Raw genomic sequence first — 22,368 nt, 5'->3', positions numbered from 1 at the left:
AGAAAGGGGGCAGCTAGCAGGGCAGGGAAGAAAGCCTAGACCACCCCCTCATTCTCTGCTTCTCTCTGTAACTAGAACATCCTCTGAGTTCTAGATGAAATGCAAAGTGCTTGCCAAGAATATGATGATGCCAAGAACACTCTGCTGATGCTGCATCTTGAAATAGTAAAAAAATATAGTAAATCACTTTTATCACACCGCCCACTTCACCCTGCACTTCCAGAGGCTCTATCTTGCTTATGCTCATGGGAGGTTTGAAAGTGGACAGATATTCATATTGCCAACACCTCTGGTATAGTATTAAATATAGTAAGAGCTCCTGCTTGGGGGGCCTTCACATGGCCAGCAAGGGGCTAAGTGCTTTATATATAATATCATATTTAACAGAGGAAAAATCTGGGGCTCACAAAGGTATAATGACTTGCTCAAGGTCATACATCAGAAAGAGAATGGTGAAAATCCATATCTGCCTGACATCTGAGTTGTGCGCCTCATTGAAGTGATATTATATACTTCAAGGACTGTGGATTTCTGAGGGCATTTTTGTATATTATATTTTCCTCTCCTCACTGCCTTGATATTATGACTTAAGGACTTTGTGGATTTCTGAGAACATTTTCATCTATCATCTTATTTGCTCCTCCAAAGAACTTTCTAAATTTAGCACATAAAAAGAACTTTGGTTCAGAGAGGCAAAGGGTTCTCCCCAAGGTCACACAGCTTGAATCAAAGTGTTGGCATTTCAAAGTCAAAGTTCTGTCTCCTTGGCCCTGGTTTCTAATTCCACAGCAAAAGATGGACAGCAGATGCCCCAGCCCTGGAATGATTCTGAAAAAAAAAAACCAAAAAAACCAAAAAAAAAAAAACTCAGAACTCATATTCCCTTAATCTCTGCATTGGTGGGTATTCATCAACCAGTCAAAAGACAAATACCTAGGAGAGCAGAATGTGCAGATCACAGCCAAAATGACATCATAAGGAGCAGGTTGTGCCAAGTAAATCTAATTTCCTTTGGTAGTTGCAGGCTGGGAGATAAGGCTAAAAGCACTGAGGTTGTCATTTCCTTATTCTGAAGGACAAGTTCAGTCAGCTCCATGGAAACAACTAGGGCAGGAGGTGGGGGGAAGAGGTAGGTCTCACCATATACCCCCCACCCCGAGGCCCACACTTACAGACACAGACACTGACACATACACACACGGAGTTACACAGACACATAAACGCACAAAGGCCTATACACAAAGGCACAGGCATACAAATATACCCACACACCCTGACACACACACAAATTGAGTCCTACATCTAGGTAGAGACACACAAACACACTCACACACGCCAAGCATCAAGCATGATCATGGACACACACACACAAATACATATGCACAGACATCCACAGACCCCCCAACTCAGACACACACAATCATTTGCATGCGCACACAGCCACACATATAAGCATAAAACATGTAGAGCCACCCAAACACATACAGAGACACACCCCTGCAGATGTGCAAACATACAGACACAGGTACATGTGTGCAGTCACCCCAACTGACACAGACAACACGCTCAGACATGCTGAAATACACATCTTGCTCTCAGTAGGTGTCAATGCTCCTCAAAACACCTTCCTCTAGACTCCTCAAGATTACAGCCTTCCCAAATTATTGGAGACTAGGAAAATGAATACCTCTAGTGTCTGAGCATTTTTGGACACAACCGAGGCTGATGTCATCCTCCAAAGCTTGGGACACACCTGGAAGCCACACGCTTGTTTTTTGTTTTTTGTTTTTTTTAAGATTTGTTTATTTATGCATACAGAACTGGGGTTCAGGGAGGGTGAGAGGATTCACCAGAGTCAGAGTGAGGAGCAGAACAGGAAGACTGACTGAAATACACTGCTGAGGGGAGCAGCGGGCTAGTCAGGAGAGGTCTGCCGTGCCGTGTGGGTCACCTCTGGGGCAGGCGAGGATGGAACTCATGCTGAAGTAACTTTAGCTTTTAGTGCCATGCTTTAACCCACTGCACCACCAGGTAGGGCCCACAGCTACAGGAGAAAGGACTTTGGGGTCAGGCTGGCAATGTTCCAGCGGAGGCTCTTCTACTCACTGGGTATGGGGGCCCAGGAGGGTTCCCTCATCTTTAATCACCATGAGGGGCCCACTGGACTGGTCACCCTGATGTTCTAGCATTCAGTGAAGACCTGCCTCTGAAAAGTATTTGAACATCAATCTCCCCTCCAGCCGGAAAGCATCTTATGAGCAAGACTCTTGTCTTCCCTCTACCCCCCAAGTCAGTCCCCAAAGCTTAGCAGTGTCTGCCGGACACACAGTTGGTGATCGGTGAACATTTGGGAAATGAATGAAGCAAATTTAATTTCTCTATCCAACATGGGCCTAGAACAAGTTTGTGCTCAATTACAACTCAAGTGCATTGGGAAAGAAAGGGGAATACCTGAAAGTGTAGCTGCTAGCATGGACCAAGTTCAAACTACCTGCTGCTACATCTGTTACCTCCTTGCATCCTTTCCATGAAATAGGCACTCACCGGTAGATGAGGAAACTGGGATCCAAAGAGGTCGAATAATTAGCTCAAGGCTACCCAGATCCTCTAGGTAGTAATTCAAAGCCAGGATACTGATGGCTAAAGTAAACCTTAAACATATTAAATACAGACTTCAGAATACTTTCCCCTAGTGACACAACTCCACTGATGACTTCTATAGCCAACTCTGCCTTATCTGGGTGTAAAATAACTCTTTATAATGAATCGCCACATTGTGTTCAACTCTGGCTTGGCTTTTTAGTCTCCAGCATCTGTCTGGAACAACTTGAAACATACCACAGTCTCAGAGTTCCCGATGTCTTCATCACTCCTTGCTTTCTCTCCACTAACATCCATCCATCCATCCTCCATCCATCCATCCGCCCAGCCACCCACCCATCCACCTACCTACTACGCATTCCTCCATATCTACTTACCCACTTTATGTATCCATATATTTGTGTTTCTATGTATCTGTATGGATCTATCCATTTACATGTATCTATCCTTCATATCTATCACCACTCCCTTTTCCACTATGGCCTGTTTTGTCCCCCAGATGTATTTCTTCTGTGTTTGTGTAAGCCACACAGCTCCATCCTGAACCTGTCAAATCTGTTTTCTTTTCTCTCACTTGAGTAAAATCCGTGGTTTTAAAAATTCAACCAACCTGTGGGCCAATTAAGCCACTTTGCATAACAAGCTGTGGCTGTGATTGATGGCGCAGGGCTAAGCTTCTTGCAAATCCGGAAAGGTGCCTACATTTTGCACACTGTGTTTCTGCACACCTCAGGCCTGCATAAATTGCCCCCTCCTCCACCACACCCCAGCTTCCCTGGAAGAAAAGGAGGGTTTTGTGAAGGATCTTTGCTCTGTCTAGAGCAGGCAGAATGTATTCAGCTACAGGGCACGGAAGCCATAATTATCCTTCCCTGCAAAGGAAAATAAAAATGTCCAAAGATAGTGGCCACCTGGCAGGCAGGGGCCAGGGCAGGCGGTGGTGACTCAGCGGCATGCCAGGCAGCTGCTCTGCAGCAAGCGGGCTCCGCACTTACTCATAGCTCTGCTAGGCTGACAGGCAGAATGCAGGCAGCTGAGGGTGAGAGAGACTCTAATGCTGAGGCTTGAACGCTAAGATGACACAGGTGGCTTTTAAGACTTAAAATCACCCTCTTGCTTCTTATGTTTGCCTCTGGTCACTGGACTATCTGGAACAGTCCGAAAAAGATAGTAGCCAAAGCGCCCTTAGCTTCCCTACACATGCCACCTCAAATCCCTCACCCTCACCCCCTCGCTATCTGAGTGAAATTCTACCATCAGCAGTTCATTTCAGACGCTTGAACTTGGCCCTTTCCTCAGATAGTCCTTTTCAACGAGCCACATTCCCCTGTGAGGAGTCAGGTGGGACAGGCGGGGTGGGGTGGGGGGGGGAGGTGTGCTCACAGAGAAAAGGAGAGCGTCACTGTGAGCTTGGCATGATGCCAGGCACTTCACAAAAATCATCTCCCTGTATGCTCACCATCTCTGACTGTCTCTATTTTTGTGACACTGAAAGGAACAATCGAAGGGGAAGGAAGCAGCTCAACCTTCACAGAAAGGTCAGGACTCAAAGTTTACAAGGCTCCCTGCATAGCCCAGTTGCTTCTACAATGTTTACAGTCCAGCCGAAAGGCTCACCACCCCACACTTTGTCCACATTGGGGCTACAAATAAATATCTCAGGTGCCATGGAATATGCCGGTTGACACAGGGAAAAAGCAACATTTCCTGGAAAACTGGCCAAGTTCATTATGTGCTGAAAGGTAGGAAGCAGCACACTGCTCTCCAGCGAGAGGGCTCAGCATGAAGACCAATGGCCCGCAGTTAAGGACAGGGGAGCAGAAAACAAAACAGGCATGTAGGTGCCTGATGGGATAGTGGGGACCCCGGAGACCGGTGCTGGAACTGTCTTCCTAGTGAGTCCTAACGTGCCTTTGAATTGGGCCACGCTCAGCTGCTGTCCTTGGTCACCTGCCGTCCTCCATCATCCAGCCACCCACAGTCCAAAGTGACTTAAAAATTACAGGGTTCAGGCCCTCCCTGGTGGCACAGCGGGTTAAAGCACAGCACTGAGAATCTAAGCCACTTCCGCATGAGTTCGATTCCTGCCTGCCCAGGAGGAGATCCACATGGCGAGGCAGACCTCTCCTGACCCGCCCGCTGCTCCCCTCAGCAGTGTTCATCTGCCTGTTCTGTTCCTCACTCTTTCTGGTGAAGCCTCTCACCACCCCTGAGCCTCTGGTCTGTACCCCAGTTCTGTATGCACAAATAAATAAATCTTTAAAAAAAAGTTACAGGGTCCAGAGGCTGCTTTTTCCCCATCCGATGAAGCTTTTCTGCTCCAGAGTTTTTGTTGTGATTCAGCAGTGGAGAACTGAGGGGTTGCTTACTTGCTGATTCCAACATGAAAATGGACTTCGGGCTCAACTCACTCTCGCACGCCCTTGTGGCTGCCATCCTGCTAGCTCAGCAAATGACACCGTTAGAGTTGGGGGGGGGGTGCCCACATACCCTCAGATCCCAAGTCTGATGGCCCTGCCCTCTAGCCTCCCAGAATGCACCTCAGACACTCTGTCTTCCTCTTCCCCTTGCAGTGCCCATCTTTCCTTGGCAGGGGTGGGGGTGGGTGGGGAGAAGTTTAGGTGGGAGTGTGCACAAGCCTCCTCCACTGGTGCTGGCTCCAACCCATCCTCCACCCTGGCTCAAAGAAAACATTCTAAAGCACAAAGCCGGCCTGTCATTGCCTGCTTAAAAATCTTCCCATGGAGCTCCATTTCCTGAAGATAAAATCCAAATGCCTAAGCCTCACATCCAAGACCTGTCTCCAGCCTCTTTCACAGCTTCACCTCAGACACAACCTGTGTTCCTCTGCAGTCACTCAGAGGCCGGTCTCCATACCTGCCCACCTTTGAACAGGCACCTGTCTCAACTTAACTGCCCTTTCCTTGCTTATCTGCCTCCATCCGCTTTCAGGCTTAGCTCTTGCCTCCTGAACCTGAATGGAAGCCTTCGTGTACTGCCTCCAGAGTCCCTTATCACATTGGGCCAGAAGTCTCCCTTGGCCGGTAAGCTTTGAAGATGAAACTTTTAGAAGATAGGCAAGAACTCATGGCTTAACCAAACACCTCTGGAGGAAAACCTGAGCAGAGCAAGGTGCCCCCAAAAGTGTTCCCAGGGTGATGCAGGAAAGAACTAGAACGGAGGCATATAATATATCAGTGCTACTCTGAGAGAGTCCTGCAAGTTCTGTTCTCAGGACTAGAGCAGAAAAAGGCAAAGTCCTCAGAGGGACATTCTGGGGGCTCTCAGAGAAAGGGCACAGGGAGCTCAAGGAGGCAGAAAGCCCAAAAGAGCAGAAGTGGCCATGCTTTGTGTCTAGGCAGTTGGAGACATAGACATCTCACCGAGCTCCCATGATCCTGTGAGGCACAGGAGGTAACCAGTGGCACCTGTGAGTATGTCCTAGCAGTAACAAGGTCAGCTGCAGTTAGGAACAAGGGGATGTTCCACAGTGATGTGGGCTGATCAGTGACTCAGAATGACAAATGCCACTGACAGGTGACATCAAAGACCAGGTGCCCTTCTTATCACCTTTGCACAGCCAACCTAGATGCAGTCTCTGGCAAAAGGGACAGGGGTGGGTGGCTGGACTGTGGTCAGGTGCACCTACTCAGTCTAATGGAGACTTGAAATAGAAATTGAATTCAGTTAGGAGTAAGAGAAATCTATATTTATCCCACACCTGAATTTATGGGCTGAAAAGCACACCATTAAAAGTGAATGAATAACCACGTTATAAAAGCAAATTGGTCAGAAAGACACGTGTTTTGAAAACTGGGACCCTGCCTCAGTTAGGAACCTACCTCTGTCCTCCATTGTAACTGCTGGGTAGTGCACAAGCTGTGCCAGGAATCCAGGAACCAGGTACATGGTCTGTCTGAGGATGACATCTACTGCTAAAGTATCCCAACACATCAAACCTCACTAGAAAGAGAGTTGAATAATCAGGGCCAGACTTCTGCTTGAAGGTGAGCTCTTGGGTCTACCCAGGGCTAAGCCTTGTTCTAGGCACCCCTTCTTCCTGTGACTCAGAGGGTGGTTGGGAAATATTTCTCTGAAAAATATCTGAATGTGAATACTGGGGGGAGGGGAAGGGAGAGTTACTAGGTAGACAGAAACTCATATGCAAAGGCCCTGTGGCAGGAAGGAACTCAATTTGTTCAAGGAGGGAAATAAACCCCTGCATTCGAAACACTGAGAGGGCAACCACTGGTACTTCTAAAATGTCCCTTCTCCCTCCCTTGGAAGTTGGGCTGGACCCAGTGACTTGCTTCGAACACACAGGCTAAAATGGCAGTGAGGTTAGTTAGACAAGACTTCGTTCTTGCTTTCATTCTCTGTCTCTCGCTTTCTCACTTGCCATGTTGTGAGCTACCCTCTGCAGGCGTCAGACACTAAAGCAGCCTCCAACCAACAGCCAGCTGAAACCTGGCAGCAAGCTCATGTGTGCCGTGGGGTGCCATCCACTTGAAGTGACCCTTGAGATGACTGCAGCCCTAGCTGAAAACCTGATCACTGCCTGGGAGAATCAAGCAAAGCCACACCCAGATTCTTGACCTATAGAAACTGTGACATCATAAGCCAGCATTGCTTTCCAGGCTACTGAGCTGTGATTTGTTACAAATCTGATCAGGATATGATAGCACGCCAAGTATTTTACATTTCAGTATTTACCCTGAGTGTTTTAGTAAGTTCTCCATGTAGGATCTAAAAGCCATCCATCTGGGCTTCTGACTCTGAAGTTTTTTGATTCATAAAATCTTAAGTATCGTCTAAGTTGGGTGTATGCTGATGCCTGCTTTATTTGCATCACTGTATTAGATGGGCCATGGGAATTTGGAAGGGACCGAAACTACCTTTTGCTGATAACCTGCTGAGTACCAGGCTCTGAGAGAATATTTGGCTTGTGTATCTCATTGATCCTTAATGGGATCGATACACCAGGAGGGGTGTAGTTAAATACCCCAATCAAGGACACCCTGTCTGTAAGAGGGGTGTAGTTAAATACCCCGATCAAGGACACCCTGTCTGTAAAAGGTGCTGCCAGGATCTCACTGCAGCTCTGCCTTTGAGGTCAGCTGCACACCACAGTCCTCTGACATCACTCTCACTGGTGGCCTTTCCAGAAATAGCTGGTCCCCTGGGTGAGGACCAATAATAGAGAAGGCAAGACCTAGATGCTTCCTTCTGCCTGGGGAAATATTCCAAATTTTGGCCCAGGCAAAACTTTCCAGTGAAGTTGAAGAGGCTGTGGCAGTGGCTATGTTTCTGTTTTTCCTGACTAGTAGACCCCTGTATTTTTGACGGGTGTCACCAGCCCAGTACATTTCCTTGCCTCCCTTTGATATAGAGAATTGTCAGTAAGCTATAAATGTAAATCATAAGTGGAGCTTCCTGGTAATTTTTTTTTTTTTTTAATGCTGACTCATCTGAGAGGTGCACACTCTTGCATTTCTCCCTTCCCTTCCATGCCTGGAAGGTGGATGTGATGGCTGGAGCTGTAACAGCATTTCATGGCCATGCAATGACCTTGATGATGAAGGTCACATACATAAGAATAGCAGAATACAAAGACAGACAGATGGAGTCTCTTGGAGGAGGTGACCAGGAAGTCACCAGTTCAGCCTTGGGCTCTTTGTCTCAGGACTTCTTTCGTGAGAGAAAAGTAAATCCTTGTTTTGTTTCAGTCACTATTGTGTGGGTTTTTGGTTAGGAAGCTGATTCTAGGCCTAAGTGATATACTTGCTTTCTGAGTAATGAACTTACATAGGATTTGGGGGTTTCATTTTTAAATTGCTAGGACTTTAGATTCTCAGAACAAGGTTTTCCTTATGCCTCTCTTGGTTAAAAAGTTATCTTAACCTGGTGGTGCAACAGGTTAAAAGGCAGCACTGCAAGCGAGCAGCAGTTGCTTCAGTGCGAGTTCGATCCCCAGCCCCAGAGGTGATCCACATGGCGCCACAGACCTCTCCTGTCTCGCCTGCTGCTCCCCTCAGCAGCGTAATTTGTCAGTCTGCCTGTCCTGCTCCCCACTCTGTCTCTGGTGGATACTCTCACCACCTCTGCACCTCTGGCCTATACCCCAGTTCTGTATAAATAAATCTTAAAAAAAAAAAAAGATTATTTTAAAAAAAGAAGTTATTGCATGTCCTCTGGAGGAGAAGGGGACTAAAACTTCCGAGGGCCTGAATTACCCCAGGTGCTGTATTATCTGTCCTCATCTCAGTGTTCCCATGAGATGGGACCATCGTCCCAGTTAGCAGAGGAGGAACTAGACTCTCAAACAGATTGTATCACTGTCCTGGGGTATGAACCCTCACCTGAGCCCACAGCACAAATTATTTTTGTTGCTTTCCTATCACCTCAGGTCTAGAACTTCGAATCCCAATTCAGGCAGAAGGTGGAGCCGCTTAGACTATCTGTCATCACCCAAATCTCCCACCGAACCCCACCCCATGAAGTCTCCCCCACTGCAAGGTGACTGAAGCAGACAGCCCAGCTGGCCCTCTCCCTAACTCATTGCCATTGCATTTACTGGCCATCTGGCCCTCCTCTCTCTGCTTCTCTGACTGTCCCTCCTCGAGGACCCTCTTAAAGGGACAGAAGCCCTTCTCCGTTTCAGCAAAACACCTCCACTTCTAAATGAACACATTCCCAGCCTCTACTAGGGCATGTCTGACAAAGAAAAGGTCAGAACAGCAGGGATGTCCGGTAGTAACCAAGTCTATTTCTAACCTCAGACCAGGACGGCTGCTCAGGAAAACATTCCCACCCCCAGGCAGAAAGGCCATCGGAGCTGCCTCCTCCTCCACAGGCTCAGAATATTCCCTACCGACACTTGCTTTATCCTGTTTGAAACTCCTCCATCTGTCCCAGGAGAGACTGGAAATACACTCTTTCTAGGAGCTGGTGGAAAATTAACCCACATTAGGAGAGAGCTCAGCGATGCTGAATTGGGGACAGGAAGGTCCATTTGAAAGGGAAAAAAATGTTCTTTGTAAGCAGGACAAGGCTAAACATGCCTTCTCTCCATTGGTCCAAATCCATGCCAGCCTCCCACTGGTTCGTGGGCGTGCTGAGAACAAGCTATGGATTTCTATAGAGACTGTCACCATGGCGCTTAGGGGCCTTATTCTCCTATTTCAAGAGGAAAAATAATCAAAAGGTCAGAGGAAGAAAATCTACCATAGGGCTTTTCAAGCTACAAATATTTATTGATGCTTGAGCATGCGCGTGGCACTTCATGAGGGGCATCGCCAGATGGGTGGAGGGATTAACCTGGTTTGCGACCCCCCCATGAGTCAAGTCCAAGGCAAGGCGCTGTCCGCCCATGATCAGGCTTTTCTTTCACCACAGCCTTGACCAAGCCAACAGAATACACCCCCCCACCCCGAGTTTTGTCGATGGGGGGATGGGATGGGGGAAGAAAGCTTAAAAGTTTCCCAGTGTGGCCCTCCCTGGTGGCGCAGCGGGTTAAAGCACAGCACTGAGAATCTAAGGCCGCTTCCGCATGAGTTCGATTCCCACCTGCCCCGGAGGTGACCACATGGCGTGGCAGACCTCTCCTGACTCACCCACTGCTCCCCTCAGCAGTGTACTTCCTCGATCTGCCTGTTCTGCTCCCCACTCTGTCTCTGGTGAATCCTCTCACCCTCCGCATCTCTGGCCTGTACCCCAGTTCTGTATGAATAAATAAATAAATAAATAAATCTTAAAAAAAAAAAAAAAAGTTTCCCAGTGCATCTTGGAGGAATCCAAATCCCTGTTGCAAACAGAGATTTTAAGCAGGGGAGGTTCTGAACAGAAAGCTCTGTGAGGCCTATTCATGCAGATGTGGTGAGGCAGCTGGGACTCACACGGGGAGAAACCCCAGTTCCTGATGGTCAAGGGTGGGAAATAGTGTTACTAGCACAGGAGAGACTGCAGTCACGGAAAAAGCTCTGGGCAGCCCAGAGCAGAAGGCATTTGGGCAGAGACAATGGATGAAGGGGTGGCAAATGCAGAGTCCAGGCACCGGTACACCTACTTACCAAATCTGCATCACTATCTCCCTGGTGGGTGGTGCCAAGCCCCACCCCAGGAGGGTAAGAGAGGAATGCTTCTATGCAGGTACTAGTGATTACTGTGCTGATTCTGTGTAATGACCACCAAATCCAGTGGTTTCTATTAGCAAACTTCTTTCTGGTTGCTAAATCTGAGGATAAAGTGAGCCCCTGGGGTCTGCTGGGTTTGGGTCCAAGTTACCTGCTGAGCCCCGCCTGCACCATGGACTCCTCACCCCAGGTAGACCAGGAATACGTATTATTCTCATTGTGAATGATGCAAGCACAGAACAAACCACACACTAAAGCTTTTAGAGTGTCTGCCCACTTCTACCCCACTGGGCAGTGCCAGTCCCTTACCAAGTCACTATGGGGTAATAAATGTCAGCCACATGACAGAGAACTGGAAACCCATGCGGTGTGAGTGGGGATGTGTAGTCTTGTTATAGGGAGTGAGGAGGTAGAGCAATAGCCAGTGGACAAGTGAAGATATTGCCACCACAAGAGAAACAGGTGTAGGTTAAACACAGCCTTGGCCACCACATTGGACTCACGCGATTCATTTGGAGAAGTCTTTGTGGGGTGGGGGTCGGGGTGGTGTGGGAATGGGAGCATGTTTGTTGGATTCATTATTGTGGATCAACACTCAAATAGAGCTGGTCAGGGAGATGGCAGAGGTGGGAGGGGCTCAGGACTCAGAACTCAACAGTCCTGCTGATGACAAGCAGAACTGGCATGAAGTGCAGATTCAGGGAACTTACACTTTTGGGCATCATCATGCGACTCTGAGTCCTAAAACCCAAAACATCATGAATCGCATGTATGAGAGACCGAATTCAATCATATTGATGTCGTGAGTCATAAACTTTGGGCTCAACATGACTCCATGGGCACAAGATGGGCATTAGAATCTTTGTCACCTGTTATGCCTTCATTGGGATTCTATGTGGTCAGAACTCTGACCCAGGTATAGACCCAGAGGCATGGAAGTGTGTGCCAGGGTCAAACGGGGTAACAGCTGAGCCAGGATCTGAACCAGGTGTGTCTGGCCCAAGCCCCACAATAAGGTAGTTCTATGCTTCTAAGTTTAACTCCACCCAAGCCTCAGTTGCTTCATCTGTGAAGTGGAGCTAATCAGACCTGCATGGGAGATGTGAGAAGGCTTCAAGCAATAGTGTATGTGAGCTGAGCATGCGTCTAGAAGGGACCAATGTACTCTGGTGCCTGTGCACCTTGACTCAGTAGTGGTAGAAGTGCCCACTCCCTGGCGCTTCTATCAAGGGGATGCACACATGTGGAAGTGTGCACACCTGAGCATAGAGATTGGGGTAAAAGCCCCCTGGCAAGCCCTGAGCCTCCCAGCCCCCCTGCATCTGGTTGCTCCACTACAGTCATGCTGCATTCACTGTGCCCTAAAGGAAGCTGGGCCCTCCCTGGTGGTGCAGCGGGTTAAAGCACAGCACCAAGAAGCTAAAGCCACTTCAGCATGAGTTCAATCCCCGCCCCAGAGGTGACCCACATGGTGCGGCAGACCTCTCCTGACCCGTCCACTGCTCCCCTCAGCAGTGTACTTCATCAGTCAGCCTGTTCTGCTCCCCACTCTGTCTCTGGTGAATCCTCTCACTGCCCCAGCACCTCTGGCCTATCCCCCAGTTCTGTATGCATTAATAAATAAATATTTTTTAAAAAAATGGAAGCTGATAGCAAGCATTCACCATGGAAGTGGGAAGTCATCTCCCCTCACACAAGACACACACACACTTCAGCCCATCTGCCTGCTTCACCTGACTTTGGGCATCTTGCTTAAAAGAGGACTTTGATAAAGCTCAGCATGTCCAAGAAAAGCTACCACAAGGGGATGGAAGCTCACCATCCTTTCTGACAAGAAGGCTGAAGAAATAGGGGATCTAGAAGGAGAACAAAATCATGATGTTGCACATTTGCCAGTAAAGTGTGAAAAAGAGTGACTTCTGTTTAGAGAACTGTGGGCTGCAAATGGCGGGCAATTTAAGACATGGACTCAGGGACAGAGGGACTTTGAGCCACCACTTGCCCGAGTTTGGAAGGCGCTGCCTTGTTGTTGGATTTGGGCCAGGCACACCTGGTTCAGATCCTGGCTCTGCTGTTGCCCCTGGCACACGCTGTTTGACCCTGGCACACACTTCCACGCCTCTGGGTCTCTACCTGGGTCAGAGTTCTGACCACATAAAATGCCAAGGAAGGCATAACAGATGACAAAGATCCTTTGATTCTACCAGAATAAGAGTGATTCCTCCCTTCAGGACTAGGGAGGACACAGAGGCTACCTGAGAACAAATTCTTGGCATGAGTGAGCATGCCACTATGTACTGCTTAGCTCTCTGTACGAGGGCAGATTCAGGGGACACAGGAGGGTTCTGGGTTATCCCTTCCAGAACCTAACATTTTTTCCCTTTCATTTTTAAAGAAATTTAAATATATTATTACATCAGCCTTCATTTTTGTACAATGTAGAATTTCCCCATGAAATTCCCACCACCAATTCACCCATGTGCCATCACCATAGTCCCTTGTGCTCTTCCCACCCCTGTCCTGGTCCTTCTCCCTTCTGCTCCCTACAGAAAGAAAAAGAAACATCGTGAATGGTCTCTTTGATAGGAGGAATGTAGAGAAAACAAATAAGGAATCAGAAAAAAAAAGAACTATATTAAAGTGAAAATCAAAATCACCGGGCAACTATAGATCAGAGACATTACATTCACTTTCAATTTGATAGTTTACTTCCCAAAAAGAATTATTTGGGGAGAGTTTACATTTGCTCTGCCATATGTGCACATCTTCCAGCTTTCACCAAACCACCCGTGCCCATACTCCACCTGTCCCCATTCCCCATGCTCTCTTCTATTCTCTCTGTTCCCTCTGGTAGCCATTATGTTTTTCACTGAGTTCAATATTGATTCCTTCTACTCTTTGCTATGTATGTTTTTTGGTTATTTACAGTCCACAGATGAGTGAAACCAACCAACATTTGTCTTTCACTTTTTGATTTATTTCACTTAACATAACTCCCTGGAAGTCTATCCATTTTGTTCTAAATGCCACTATTTAATCTCTTTTCACTGCTGTATAGTACTCCATCGACAAATGGATGAAGAGACTGTGGAATGTTGATCCACAGTCTCTTCATCCATTGTAGATGGAGTACTATACAGCAGTGAAAAGAGATTAAATAGTGGCATTTAGAACAACATATTAGGACCTAATATTAAGGTCCTTAATATTAGGACCTAATATTAAACCTGATCAATATAAAAGAAAGGAAGGAAAGAGGGAGGAAGTGGGAGAGGAAAACCATTCCATGTGCTAAGCATGTCTCCCTTACAGAATCAGATTTTCCCAAGAACCTAATAAATTGGGAATAATAATTATCCCTCGTTTCCTCAACTTTTGGAAACTACATTTAATAAATTATCTCTTGCCACTCATGATACCTTGGGCAAGTTATATAACTGCTCTGTGCCTCCGTTTCCTCATCCAAAAAATTAGAGGTGAGAGCAACAGCGAACACATAGATTTCTGATGTCTGACCCACAGTGAATGCTGTTATAAGCTGTTATTATCACATATAAAGGGCAGCTTTGGGACTCAAAGTCCAGTTCTTAAATTGTAAACTGCTTTCCATGCAATGCACCTCCACAAGCAAATATTGCAGTGGTTCCATCAATGTAATCAGTGCCTTCTATGTCAATTACTATCTTCCTTTTCCTAAGTTGAGGCCTGGCACAATTTTGATAAGCCACAGATGTGTTAGTGGCTCTCAGCTGGGTTTCGGGGAAGGTGGTGAACATGTGGCCTAGAGCAGAGGAGGGAAAATAATTCATAAAATGTGCCAAAGCAATAAAGACTGATCATGGGATTCACGATGATGACAGCCCATGGGGGTCCATGAATATTTGATCAGATCAGCTTCCGAGAGATGACCTGGAATTTTCAGACAGGCTGTGGTTTGGGCTTGCTCATTAAGTGCATGCAGGAATGGAATTGACTCCTGCACCTGGACATCCCTCCCACCTGAAATGTCTACAGTGCCAGTTGGGTAGTAGGTCAAGCAAAGGGCCTAAAGGGAAGAGCAACACTGCTCACCACCCACCACCTCCCCCCGCCTCGAGTGCCCCAAATGGATTGTGGATCCCCTGGCACTCATCTGCCTTTGAGCCATTAACCAGGCCAAAAGCCACTTAGCCTGCAAGGGAAGAGCTGGGAGAGTGTGAACCGACCCTCATGCCCCAAGCTATAGTGCTGCCTGTGTCAGGGAAAGGTCCAGCTCAGGTTTCTGGCTGAGTGACCAGCAAGATGGGGCCTCTAAAGCCGATCGGGTTACACCCAGAGATGCCTGCCTAAGCTACGCATGCCCAGCTGGAGGAGGTCAGCTTTTGGCTTTCTGGAGCCCCAAGTGAAGGCCTGTCCACGGAGCTATGCTGCATCCAGGTCTCCTAGTGCGACCTAAGGCTTCACTGAAGAGGTCGTGCCTGGTGGGAGCCTCCATGTGCCACGTTCCTGCTCTGGATGGGAGCAAAAATCTTGGCCTGTCTAAGCCTCAGTTTCCTCAGCCTCAGAGGATGATAAAAGCTTTATGCTCTGGTAATCATTAGGGAACACAAGTGGGAACACAAGTCATGCAAAATATTTTGCACCATGCTTGGTCCATACAGAGTTTTAACAAGCCTGAGCAACTTTTCCCATTTATTATCATTCCCACTGTTTAGGGTAGCTCCGAGTGAGGAAGCCAAATTCTGCATTGTATCCGTCAAGGTCATCTTTTTCAGACCAAAACAGGCCAGTGAGAGTCTAGTGCCCAAGCATTTCTTAGAGACTGAGTTTTGGAGACCCAATAAGCAACAGCCCCAGTCATCAGTTAGCTGGTGGCAGAGTTAAGTGTGAATCCGGATCTTCAGATCCAATCCTCCTCCTTTTCCTTCTCTAGCACCTCTTCCTTTCCCCTCTACCTTTTCCTCCTCTTTGTCCCCATCTCTCCCACTTGCCCCTCTACCTCTTCTTTTCCTCTGCTCAATCACCATTTCCATTTTCTCTTCTTCTTCATCATCATCATCATCATCATCTCCACTGTACTATCTGCTGTACAAAGTGGTTTCACGTGTATCTGTCCCCAACATGTCAAGCTGCCGTTACCCCAGATCTGAAGCCACACAGTTCCTCCCAGTGCAGTGGATTCTGGGAAGCTCTTCTGAGCTATGGGAAGCCTTGACAATCAGCATTCTTCTGGCAGGCTTTTGAATGTCCAAAGGAAATCAGCAACTTCTCCAAGATTTCAATTTGCTCCTAAATTTCAGTTCCAAGCCTCAATAATATCTCTGTTCTTCACTACTACATTTCACTACTACTACACTATTACAAGGATGAGTTGGGAGAAATGTATCAGCCTCTGGGTTCTTCCTGTGACATTTCAAGCAAGGCCTCAAGTCACAGAAGCTTTTCCCTCATAAGCATGAGGAAAGGAGGAGCCAGGTTTGGAAAGCTCATGCCCCAGACACTGAGCTGGGTGCCAAAATATGAAGGTCACCTGTGTCGTTATCAGCGGGTTTTTTTTTCCCTAAAAGGGAATCAAAATGTAATCCAGGCAAGACAGTGTTTTGCCTAAAAAGAAAACCTAAAACTATGAGCAATGCTCATAGGGTGAGAGAGAGGAGCAGGAGGCACAGGCCTGAAGCCCAGGAGACCGGAGTTCTAGCCCCCACTCTGCCACGTGCTGGCCCTGAGACCTTGCACAACTCACTGCACATCCGTGGACTTCAGTCTTTCCACCTGTAAAATAGGGACAGTACCAGCCACCTTCAGGTTCTTTGTCAGGGTAACATGAGACAAAGTATGAAGAGAACCCAACTCAGTAGGTACAATCAAGGAGTTTTGCTAGGATTGTCACACTAGATTGGGGTCCACTCCCCTCAAAGGCATTGAAGGCAGAATCCTGCTGCTAGAAGAAGCCCTGAAATATCACCAAACCTCAAAATCCCTTTTTCAGATGAGGAGACTGAGGCCCAAAGAGGTAGATGAGAATGGAAGCAGTGAAAAAGGTAGCAACCTCACACACAACGGTTCTTAGACTATCCCAGGCACTGCCTCTGACTCTTGGGACTGGAGAGGGACCCACACATGACTGCGAGTGATAGACCAATCTTCAAGGCCAGTACCCACAGCTTCCACCCGAGTGTCATCAGTGCCACAGCTGACCACATCACCTGCCCCGCCAGGGTTTTGACAAAACCATCCAGGGGCTGTTGTTCATCTTCATCTCAGATCCACTGGCTGGAGGTCTGTCTCCTTGCCTGAAATTAGAATAACACCTGCCCACCTCCAGCCCATTGTGAAGAGAAATGTATGGGGAACGAAAGGGCTGCAAAGTCCATCTGAGTTACAATCATGTGGCTCCTCCAGTGGCCTCAATAGTCACCGGAGTCAGGGGCTATCATTCCTCCCTTCCCCTTCCCCTTTTTACAGATCAGGAAACTGAGGCTGACAGAGATGAAATAACCCATGTAGATGCTAAGGGGGAGGAAGGATGGGACATGACTCCCATTTGTCTGTCAGGCTCCATATTTCTGTCCCTTAACTAAGGGGCAGTTCTGGGCCTACCTGATACCTGCACCCTCACTAAACAGCCACCACAGCCAGCAGCAACTAACAGAACAGAGAACAACTCTTCTTCCTCCTTAGGAAAGGAAGACCACTGGGATGCAAGCTCTGTACCTAAATTGCTTGGATCACAAAAGACAACCCTCCCTGAGGCCTGAGTGGGATGCGCCAGAAGCTGGGCAAGGTGAAGGGCTGTTTTCTTGCCTCCTGTTATTAGTCTGCTCCAGCTGTCACAACCAAATTCTACAGACTGCATGGCCTAAACAACACAAATTTATTCCTTGTGGTTCTGGAAACTGGAGGTCTGCAATCAAGGTATTGGCAGATTTGTTGCCTTTAAGGCCTCTCTCCTGGGCTTACAAGCAGCTGTCTTCTGCTATCCGCTGCAGGTACCCCTCTGTGAGTGTCTGGGGTCTTGTAGGACCCCAAGCAGGTTGGATTAGGGACCCCTACTATGGCCTCATTTACCTCTCTGGACAGTGCATCTCCAAACACAGCCTCAGTCTGAGGTACTAAGACTTGAACACAGAATGACTCAGCCCAGAACCTTCCCCTGATTGGGAGGGGTCTGGAGGCCTTTCTGGGCCACACACTCTGGCCTGCTTCTCCAAGCAGAGGCCCTGAGCCCAGGACTCCTGGCAGCCTTTGTGGTTGTTCACAGGCCACTCATAAGTGCCTTCTCCTAAAAGAGGCCTTTTCTGACCACCCATCTGATGAGCAACTCCTCCCTGCCCCTGCTCAATCTCTTCACAGAGCTTTCACCACCAGAACTTATTGTGTGTTGCTGCTCACATGTTTATTGTGTGCATTTCCCCCACTAAAGCAGCAAATCCATAAAGACATAAATTTTAGCTTGTCCCAGCTGTGTCCCTGACACTTAAAATAGCACCTGGGTCGGGGAGGGGGAAGTAGGGAGGGAGAAGTAAGTAAAGCACCAGGGGATTTTTAGGGCAGTGAAACTAAACACAGAAAACCTGTGCGATACTGTAATTAATGGTGGATACATGTCACTCAGCGTTTTCTCAAATCCATGCAATGTACAAGCACAAAAAAACCAGCCCTGGAGTGAACTATGGACATAATAACCAGGTGTCACATGGGCTCCTAACGCAAGATGTTAATAATAGAGCTGTTGTGTGTGTTGTGTGTGCATCGGTGTTGTAGGGGTATAGAGAACTTTCATGCTTTCCACTCACCTTTCTAGCTGCTCAAGAAAGTCTACTCATGTTTGGCCTTTCCTGGTGGTGCAACGGGTTAGGACGCAGCACTGCAAGCGAGCGTAGCCACTTCAGTGTGAGTTCGATCCCCCGCCCGGAGCTGACCACAGGGCAGCAGGCCTCTCTTGTCTCATCTGCTGCTCCTCTCAGCAGTGCACTTTGTCAGTCTGCCTGTTCTGCTCCCCACTCTGTCTCTGGTGAAGCCTCTCACCGCCCCTGCTCATCTATGGCCTCATTTACCTCTGTATGCCTAAATAAATATTTATTTAAAATAAAAAGAAAGTCTACTCATTGTTTAAAGCAGCTGACCTATAGAAGGGGCCTAGCAAAGCTTTGTTAATGAGTAAAGGAATCAACTGAAAAATCACAATTTATGTGGGTTGCTCCATGCCTGGTAAATGATGCAAAAAAAAAAAAAAAATCTAGATGAAGTATAAAGGAGCAGGGACTTTAGAACCAGCAGAGAAAAGAACCAAGGTGAATAATAACTAAGTGTTCATTCCAGAGCTCCTTACGCTAAATGGTTTATTGGGGAGGGGTGTCCCCAGAAAGCATGGTGAAAGAGGGGAAGTTAGACAGAAATGGTATCTAACAAACAGGCGGTGCTTTGTGTAGCTGGCCTCAGTCCTGCAGCACCTCTGGAAAAGTACATGGCTCACTCCCTGAACGTCACACTGAGGGGCCCACCCACTGTTGCTGTCCCTCAGTGGCTAGAAGTCACCTGCTTCTTGCATTCCTACAGCCTCAGCTGAGCAAGAGCCCACAGCACCGCCTGTTTGTTACATACCATTTCTGTGTCACTTCCTCCTCCCTCACCATGCTTCCTGGGGACACCCCTCCCCAATAAACCATTTGTCCCAAATCCCTGTTTCAGTGTTCACTTCTGGCAGTGATGGGGGGCGGGGGAGGGTTGGGAGAGGAGGGGAAGAAGGACATTGCAAAACATGGTACATAGTAGGCACCCCATAGGTGATCACAGCTGTTGCCAAGAGTACTACTAACAATAGCAATAGTAAGAACCATGATGATGAAGAATGAAGACCCCCCAAGGAAGGGCTCTTGTGAAGTTTGCTTGCATTGGGAGATGGCAGGGGGAGGTGTTGGCAGGAGGGGGGTGTGTATCCTGTTCTACATGACTTCCCCATGCTTGCTGGGTCCCACCCACCCACACACACTGTCTGGTTTAAAAAGTTGACTGCATGCCTCCCTGGTGACCTAAGGGCTAAATCTCAGTGCTACCACTACCACAGCCTGCATTTGATCCCTGCCAGGGAGGTGACCCACATGGTGCAGCAGATCTCTCCTTAGCTGCTGCTCCCCTCAGCAGTGTATTTCAATCAATCCATCTGTTCTACTCCCCACTCTGTTTCAGGTTAATCCTCTCATTCCCCTTACCTCTGGCCTATGCCCCAGGTCTTCTATGCAAAAATCAATAAAATCTTTTTTAAACATCAACAAAAAAGCTTGCTGTGGGTTGCCAGAGAGTTGCTATTGGCAGTCGGAAGCTGTAATAATCAATCCCAGGGAACTTCATGGAGGAGGTGCCACTAGAGACAAACTCAGATTTTTGGTTGAGTGCTGATTCTGGGCAAGATATTTTGGATTTCAGTAGTCTCATTAGACGTGAGCATAGGAGACCTACCTCATGAAATTGCCATGAAGATTAAATGTCTTAAGACATTTAAGAAGGGAAGGTTTGCTCTGAAACATCTCAAGTAGGGGTTCCAGTCCTGCCAAGTACAAATTTAGGAACTATTCGTGGTAATGAGGTTAACCGGTATTTTGGATAATGCGATGGATGGATCAAATTTCAAATGCCCATAACTAGAGCCTGCACTTCCACTCTTAGCAGTGTGTACTGAGATTATAGCAACATATATGTATGAGGATTCCACTTGGGGTATTGTTACTAACAGCCAAACACTGGAAATAACTCAAATTCCCATGGTGAGAACAATGGATGAACGGTGCTTAGACCCATCAAGAAAAGGCATATGGGTGTTCAGAGGTTAAATGCAGAAAGCTGTGTCCCAGTGTATCATAATGTAAAAGGCAAGTGCCCGCAGCATTGTACACAGCAATTCATCTTTGTTTTTTGTTTTTTAAGGTATAAAAATGTACTTTAAAATATTCTAAAAAGACTTTCAAGAAATGGTTATCCATGGTGATTTGAGTGGTGATTCTTGTCTCCCAGGCCATCTGACAAAGCCTGGAGCCATTTTTGATCATCATCACTTATGGGGAGAAAGAGCACAGGTGTTGATGAACATCTTATAAAGGCAGGACAGAACAGGCACCAGTAAAGAATTATTTGATCCAAAATGTCAATAGTGCAGAGGTTGAGAAACCCTGTTCTCAAAAGAGATGGGGGTTCTGGAAAAAGAAGACTTGCTTTGTTGTTTGTTTTAATTGAAGGAACACTGGTTTACAGCCAGCGGCGGCATAACAATGAGAATAGGTTCTGAGAAATGCATTTTAGATTTGCTCGTTGTTCAAAAGCAGCACTAGTGATTGTTGATGAACCAAACAGCATAGATTAAATCAAGCACAAGGGAAAATGATGCTTTAACATGTAAATACAAGATATGAGGCTGCTGCCGGTGTCAAACCCTACAACAATCAAGACAGCTACAATATCACTAAACAATAGTAATCTGGGGACAACCATCATATACAGAAGTACTTCTTTGACTTAAATGTCAAAGTTATGTGGCTCATAACATAAAATAGGTTTCAGGTGTACAACATTATAAATTGATCTCTGTATACACCACATTTTGATCACTACCAAAAGTCCCCTTTTACCTATTGCTCTTCCTTCCCACCCACTCCCGCCACAACCCTGTAACCCAAAGATTTACTCTTAATGTGGGGGTGGGGCAAAACAGTGGTGGGGGGAGCATGATGGAATATGGTGGAGGACTATGGGTGCTTTGCTGATGCTAATGAAGGTGACCACACCCAAAGGGAAAATCCTATATTGTCAAAAAATTAACAAGAATGTAAAACAGTAGTACTCATTAAAAAATTAATTTTTGAAGTATGGTGATTCTAGTATTGGAATCCATGACATGAATGGGAACAGCATCAAGTTTGCTCTAACTCTAAAATAATGCATGTGGAGCCCCCACACAGAGTAGGTGCTTACAAGGTGTTCTTGCCCTGAGCCTTAGTCTCTGCATCTGCAGAAATGTCTGTCAACCAGTGAGAATGGCACACATAAAAACAACTAGCAACAACAGATGTTGGAGAGGATGTGGACAAAAAGGAACTCACCTACACTGTTGTTTGGAATTCAAGCTGGTACAACCACTATGGAAAGTAGTTTGGAGGTTTCTCACACTGCTAAAAATGGGGCGTCCATATAATCCAGCAATTCCACACCTAGGTATCTACCCAAATGACACATTAATTCAAAAGGATACCTGCACCCCTGCTGCTCTAGTTACAATGAGGAAGATGTGGAATCAACCCAAATGTCCAAGGAGATGTGGTATATATACACAATGGAATATTACTCAGCAATCAAAAAGATAAAACTCCTGCCTTTTGCAGCAACATGGATGGAGTTGGAAGGGATCATACATAGTGAAATAAGCTAGAAAAAAAGAAAAAAGAAAAGCCAGATGGTTTCACTCATAGCAGGAGCATAAGGGATTAGGAAAAATAAAGAGTAATTGTAATAAAAGTAAAAACAAACAACTATAGGCCCTCCCTGGTGGTGCAGTGGGTTAAAGCACAACACTGAGAATCTAAAGCCACTTCTTCATGAGTTCAATTCCCGCCTGCCCCGGAGGTGACCACATGGCGTGGCAGACCTCTCCTGACCCGCCCGCTGC

This window comes from Condylura cristata, unplaced genomic scaffold (genome assembly GCF_000260355.1).
Source record: "Condylura cristata isolate star-nosed mole 26May11 unplaced genomic scaffold, ConCri1.0 scaffold00008, whole genome shotgun sequence".
In the NCBI taxonomy this organism is placed as follows: Eukaryota; Metazoa; Chordata; class Mammalia; order Eulipotyphla; family Talpidae; genus Condylura; species Condylura cristata.
The sequence above is the reverse complement of the archived record's forward strand: the minus strand, read 5'-3'. Positions refer to the sequence as shown.